Source organism: Eptatretus burgeri, chromosome 3 (assembly GCF_056783735.1).
Source record: "Eptatretus burgeri isolate ZD-2024b chromosome 3, Ebu_testis_v1, whole genome shotgun sequence".
NCBI lineage: Eukaryota > Metazoa > Chordata > Myxini > Myxiniformes > Myxinidae > Eptatretus > Eptatretus burgeri.
In genome coordinates, this window is record NC_140963.1 from 124,704,648 (window position 1) to 124,712,076 (window position 7,429).

Here is a 7,429-nt window from a genome sequence, read left to right on the forward strand (position 1 = left end):
GCAGGTGTTTAGTGGGGCTTACAGTGGAGTACACTATTGCATGGTGATGCACGGGTTCAAGAACTAACCTTTCGATGGAATTTTTTTTAAAAAAAGCCAAATAAGGAACGAAGAAAGGTATGACACCACGATGCTTTTATGGATTGCCATCACGTAGGTCATAGGTAACTGTATGGCAATAGTAACAATTGCATAAAGACATGTATGTGAGAGGGAGTTCTGCATTTGTTGTGTGGATTGGTGTAATTGTGTATTTTATTTGCTCATTCCCTGTGTAGTAGGAGACGGGGTTCTGCGTGTGTGCGTGTGCGTGTGTGTGTGTGTGTGTGTGTGTGTGTGTGTGTGTGTGTGTGTGTGTGTGTGTGTGTGTGTGTGTGTGTGTGTGTGTGTGTCCAGGGCATAACTTTTCCACCATGTGAGCATTTGTCATCAATTTTTTTTAAATAAACCTTTTATTATGAGAATATGGAGAAGACTAATTATTATCCCCACGCTTTGAAAAGGGGGGGGGGGGGATATTGTAATCAGCTCTGGCTCTCTGCCCGTCCATCATGCTATATCCTCCAAAACAGTTGTGCAGAAATTCACCAAACTTGATAGTTATGATCACCAAAGAGCAAGAAGGTGCAAGAGTATCATCATATTTGACCCCACCCCTTGGGACCCTGAGCGGGGTAAAAAGGTCAAATACTAAAAATGCAATTACGGGCACATTTTTAAACATTTTTTTTCACAAAACTGTATATGCTATCAACATTGGGGGATGCATGCAATATGTAATGAGTTGTTTTCCCCCCCCCCCCCCATTTTATCCTTGGTTAATGCTCCAAGGGGTGGGGACATAGGGTCACATGAGTCAAAACGGAATTTTGGTTTTAACTCAAAATTTTCTATTGGGTCATTCCAGGTGGAACTTTTTTTACCATCTTTCAACTTTACTTTTGGTGGGAAGCATGGGGATTTGCGATGGCGCGTCATTGACTTTGCTGTAGTTAATTATAATTGGATCAAAGGGCAAAGTCACAGTAAATACATCAGATGTGGCAATAATCCTGGCCGCTGTGTATCAGCGCAAGAAAGCTGAGGGGTTTTTTTTCATTATCACTTCCGTGTTTCTTTGTTTATTTACCATTTAAGCTTCATAAATGAAGTTGTCCAGGCCGTAACGTTTTCACTATTTGAGCTTTTGTCATCAAATTTTCAAGAAACCCTTATTATGAGAATTTGGAGAACACCAAGTAATATAATTTACATCATGATGACAATCCATAAAAGGATTGTGGTGTCCTGTGATGGTATCATTCCTTCTTACTTTGATTGTTTTTTTGGAATCCCATCCTGACATGTTTATTTTTTTCACGTTTTGTTTCTGAGGTTGCTTTTTATTTGGGGGGGGGCATGGGAGAATTATGGATGGATGTATCAATCCTATCATGTGGTAAATTGGTTCAATTGTCAAGTGGAAATTATGTGTTGAAGTACTTCCATTTTTTGCATGTACTATATTGAAATTAAAATGTGCATTAAATAATATCAGTTATACAGATCACATTGTAGGTCTATATGGATGCATCTAATATGTTGTTGCATCACATTACATCATACTAAACGTGCAGGGATGAGTAATCTAATAAATAAAATGTGTTATCTCGCTGTATGTCTGTCTGTATGGTCACGTGTTTTGCAAAGACCGTTGGGCAGACAACCACCACATTTGTTTGGCAGACAGACCAAGTCCGACCTGGGGATTCTCCTGAAGGTATTTTCATCCACCACCTCAGACTTTAAAGGCCACTTTCCCCCTTGTATTTATGTACAATCTAATTGGCTAACAACTGTCATGTGACACACAACATGGGTGAAGGCCAGCATGTCCAATTAGCCGAGCTGTGTCTTCCGCCCATTGACTGGACAACTGGCCTGACTAAACCTACAACTGTAAGTTAACTAAATAATATGTTCGCCATTTTCATGCTGTGCTAAGCTGAATCCATCTGCTGCAGTAAGTGTTGTACAGTATTCGCAATCGCCATGCCTTCCCCATGTTTTCCCGTCATTGTAAAGCAACCATGAGCCCATGATTGTCTTATATATGGTGGGTTTCACAGTCCTTGAAAAGGCTCTTGCATGTAGAGGACTCAGCCTTTTGGCCTTCAGCCCTCGAGTGAGGTTCATGCTTATACACTGCCTGGGTTTTTTTTTTCTTGGAGCAAACGTTTTCCCTTGACAAATTCTGACCACACCCAAACCACAATGTCTGTTGTAAGGCAACTCTACAGCCTCAACTTTGGCGACCTTGTGCAATTACACGTGGTGCAATCAATCGAACTGTCAAATTAAATTACTTAGTGATTTTTATAATGTGCAGAACCTGCTGCAACGGCAGGTTCTTTTGCATCAGGGCCTGCCTTCTCAGCAGTCCCTATTCCCCAACCATCCCACCTGCTACTTTTGAGCTGGAGCAGAAGCCAGCATGATAACATTTCATGAAACGTGATGAATACTGCTTATGACCGACAATGTTTTGAACAGAGTTCCCAATTGAGACATCTAGCTCTTTGTGACAGGCCTCAAGCACAATAAATAGAGATCTCAACAGTGGCAACAGAAATCTTACATGGAAACAGAATTCTCAATTAAACTTTATGGTAAAGCCACAGGTTCTCACAAGTTATGAATATTGTGGTGTGGTGCAGTTTTGCAAAAAAAAGGTGGCATCAATACGTCTTCATTATTTCTGTTTGTAGAGTGGGTATCCCAGTGAGTGTAGAAGATATATATATATATATATATATATATATATATATATATATATATATATATATATATATATATATATATATATATATATATATATATATATATATATATATATATATACAGTAATCCCCCGTTTCTCGCGGGGGTTACGTTCCAAACCTCCCCGCGCTCAGTGAAAATCCGCGATGAATGGACGCCTCCCCAAAAAATCGACTCATCTGGTCTGGTTGGTTTGGGAGTGATTGGGTTTGAGGTGCCGGAGATCGACTGGTCTGGTCTGGTCGGTTTGGCAGTGATTGGGTTTGAGGTGCCGGAGATTGACTAGTCTGGTCTGGTCGGTTTGGCAGTGATTGGGTTTGAGGTGCCGGAGATCGACTAGTCTGGTCTGGTCGGTTTGGCAGTGATTGGGTTTGAGGTGCCGGAGATTGACTAGTCTGGTCTGGTCGGTTTGGCAGTGATTGGGTTTGAGGTGCCGGAGATCGACTAGTCTGGTCTGGTCGGTTTGGCAGTGATTGGGTTTGAGGTGCCGGAGATCGACTAGTCTGGTCTGGTCGGTTTGGCAGTGATTGGGTTTGAGGTGCCGGAGATCGACTGGTCTGGTCTGGTCGGTTTGGCAGTGATTGGGTTTGAGGTGCCGGAGATCGACTTGTCTGGTCTGGTCGGTTTGGAGCTGCTGGGTGTGAGCAGTGCTCGTTCAACGGCGGCAAACCTTTTTCCTTCCCGAAGTATATATCAAGCACCTTTACCTTAAGCTTCTCCTGGAGCGTCCCAGGACCTTCCTCTTGCGCTTCGGTTCCTTGCCAGAAGCCTGAGAAGGTGCAGGGCGTTTGGGCACATCGTGGGGCTTGGAGAAAAAACGTAGAAAATATTCGAAGTTCACAAGCGAAACTTTGTCTCGTGCGTTGTGTGACTGGTCGAGCACCACGCGATATAATTTATTGCTGAAATAATTTGTATTTTATATATTATTACCGCGATGTACCGGGGGAATCCGCAGAAAAAATTAGTCACATTCCAAGGGAAAACCCGCGATGAACCGGAGGCGCGATCAGTGAACCGCGATGAAGCGGGGGTTGACTGTATATATATATATATATATATATATATATATATATATATATATATATATATATATATATATATATATATATATATATATATATTTATATATATATATAGGAAGTACCATATTTTTGGTGTACAAGTTGATACTTGTTTCTTGGAAGTCTGGGCCTCAACTTTTACTCGTAATAGACTTACAGTATCTATGGTTTAAGAAATTGAATTGCATAAATGGAAAAAATAAGTTGCAAAGTGTGATCTTTTTTTTTTTTTTTCTTGACCAAGTTGTATATTCCCCATATGTGAAACACCCTGCAACCCAAGCTTACAGAAAACAAACCTTTTGGAACGCCGGCCGCATTTCCCATCCAATCATTGTGTAACTTTGCTTAAAACTTCTCCATGGGTAGGCACACCTGTGTTGAAAGTTTTGTGACAATCGCTCAAGCGGTTGTGGAGAAAACTAATTAAAAAGTGAATAAAGGTAATTAAAAAAAATAGTGAGGGCCTCCACAAAATGGGCAAGTGCGATTGTGGATGCCTCCTACTTGTATAATTGTTAATTTAAAACACACTACAGAAATCATTGCTGGAACATTGGCCGTTTGGGTGAGCAATTAAATGTTAATGCACTCACTAACGCATGCACCCCTGGAACGGCACTCGGTAGAAAGCATACCTCTGCCAGGCAGAACGGTTTACATTTTGTATCCAATCCAACTGATAGGCTGGATCTGGATCTGTACATGAACCAAAATCGATGTTTTCATCACCGAACCAACACATCCGCCTTGCTTCATCATAACTCGTTCACAACATTTTCACATATTGTGCTCCAAATCGTTTTTGGCCCAATCTCTCAACGGTAAAGAGATCATTTAATAAAATTCTCATATCTGGATCCGGATTCGGATCTTCACCAAAATCGAATCTATTCGTCCTGATTACACACGCAACTTTTCCACCAATTTTTGTGTGAATCCGTCCACAACGTTTTGAGATGTGCTGCTCACAGACGAATAGGGGTGATCATATAACCTCCGCCTACATTCGGTGGCGGAGGTAATTATCCAATCACAAACAAGCATGCACTCACCAATTACGTTTTATCCATCCCTTTTAATCCCAATCATATGTATCTATCATTACGACGTCATCTCAAAATGCCTCCCTGAAAGTCACGCAATTCATACACTGCAGCTTTTAATTTTGAAGTTGTTAAGTTCCCTGAAGAAAATGGTGGGAATATGGATGTGTACAAAAAATACGGTGTCAGCGAGAAATGTAGCTCGTTTTAAATACTCCACCTGGATATGATAACGAACATGTTGGAAAACTATTTACATTCAGAATTTTCTGAATAGTGGTCCCACAAAGTAGTTGAAATAACTTGCACAAAAGAGCTCATTCATATCCATGACCCTGGATGTTCCGTTGGCAGCGATGCGTTGTGACAATACCAGGGAGGAATGAACACGAAAACCTCGATTGTTCAGATGGTGAGTGACAGTTTTGCCAACTATGTCGTTAATGTGGCTTCATCTTACATTCCACATCGACTTATACACCGAAAAATACAGCGCGTTACTAAAAAGGTACAATATTATGTTGAACCAACCATACACACACACACACACACACACACACACACACACACACACACACACACACACACACACACACACACACACACACACACACACACACACACACACACACACACACACACACACACACACTCGTGACATAATTCACGTGAGCTGCTGTCTTTTTCCTCTTTGGGTTCACATTATAACGAGCATCGTAGGCTACCCAGGAAGATATTCTTCGCTCTTCGTCGGCCCTAAACTTCGCATGAGTAACTGCGTTCTTACTGTCTTTCTTAACTCCGCCACCAAAGGTGGATGGAAGTTGTTTTCACCCCTGTTTGCCTGTCTGTCTGTCTGTCTGTCTGCCTGTGAGCACGATGTCTCAAAAAGTTATGGATGGATTGGAGCAAAATTTGGTTAACAGGTTGGGTGTATGACAAGAACGAATTGATTCGATTTTGGTGAAGATATGGATGTAGTAAATTTTTTCGAAGTGATTATCCATTTAGAGATGGGGCCAATAACCATACATAGCATGACATATTAATATTTCAAAAAGTTGTTGACGAACTCTGAAAAACCGTGGTGGATGAGTTGAGTAGGTGACGAAAACAAGCCAATTCGATTTTGGTTCAGGTCTGGATGCAGACCTAGCCTATCAGAGGAATACAAAATGTAAAAAAACGAATCACTTGGCCATTATTGTGCTCGGCTGGCAGACGATATTGATGTTGCTGCAATCTCCCAATTTGTTGCGTTAGCGAGATAGTCTGATGTCTTTATCATTCTTGTTAGTTCTGAAAGTGCTCGAGAATAAAAGATTTTTCTGTTAAAAGTTTATGACTTCACCCTGTCGTAGCTCTTCAGCGTATTATTTTGTGTATATTTGATGGGGTGGACATTTATTTCCCATGCCATTATGATATGTGTAATATTCTCCAAACTTCCCATTGGAATTGCAAATTCGTATTAAAATATTAATTTATAACAGAGCAATATGCATGTGGAAATTATTTTTAAAAGGCTTTTCATTTGCCTTTTTCAGTTTAATAATGGTGGGGTCTTTCTCTTTAGCCTGGATAATGCTCTTCACTTATGCATTGAATTAAATTACACGAATGGATGGCTATTAGGCAGGCACAATAGCCGAGAAGTTTGCACATTTGCCTCTGAGCTATCTAACCTGAGTTTGAATCCAGACCCAGCGATAAAATGTCATCCTGGTGTCTCGCAGGCAGGACGAGGCATCGATGTTTGTGCCTTCCAATGGATGATGTGCCGTCCAAAGAGAGCTGGGCGCCCCGTCTGGCGGAATTAGTAGGTGGATGTTAAAGATCCCACGGCGTCCTTCTCGAAGAGTTGGTGGGCTATCTCCAGTACCCTGAACAAGTTCAAAATTCCTGCACTATCAGTTGAATACCCTGCGACGGAGTGTTGACCCATCCAGGATTGTAACCGCGAGCCAATCAAACTGTCTCAGCGGTCTTATGCGCCAAACGGCGTTGAGCCAAATATGAAGACACGAGATGTGGAAACCAGTGAAGAAAATGAAGGTAAATAGTTTTATGCATGACTATAAAATAATTGTTGACAGTAAGGTGAGACAATGTATGCAGCTGTTGGGAAAGGTGGAGTAAAATGCTCCTATGCACCTCATGCACTCCCTTTCCCGATATAAATATGTCCTTCCCAGTCCTTTTGTTCAGTATTCTGAAAGTATTTCATTTGAAAATTCCTGATACATCGTAGCAGGCCAGACAGCCATTTAGTGTGGATGTCAGGATACCGGGCATGAAAACAGAAGGGTGCACATAGTGGTGGCACGGGAGTGGGGGGTGAGGGGGGGGTTTGGGCTCTTGCCCCACAGAACTCAACTGCATATTCACTGTTGCATCTTCGGGTATTTCGTCACCGGTGGCATTGTGTTTTCAGGTTGTCCGTCCGTCTGTCTGCATATGTACGACCATAGGAATTTTCTGTTTTCTCTGCAACTGCTTATTCGATTGACACGAAATTTT

The 7,429-nt window shown here is 41.6% G+C and overlaps 1 long non-coding RNA gene across 1 annotated transcript in view; it reads left to right on the forward strand.

Moving 5' to 3' along the window:
• Positions 1-2,839: 2,839 nt before the first annotated feature.
• LOC147030912 (uncharacterized) overlaps positions 2,840-7,429 on the forward strand; it is a 32,930-nt gene continuing 28,340 nt past the window's right edge. Inside the window, exons 1-2 of the long non-coding RNA XR_015056565.1 lie at positions 2,840-3,576; positions 6,646-6,964. This is a non-coding gene — a long non-coding RNA (uncharacterized LOC147030912). The remainder of the gene's footprint in view (positions 3,577-6,645; positions 6,965-7,429) is intronic.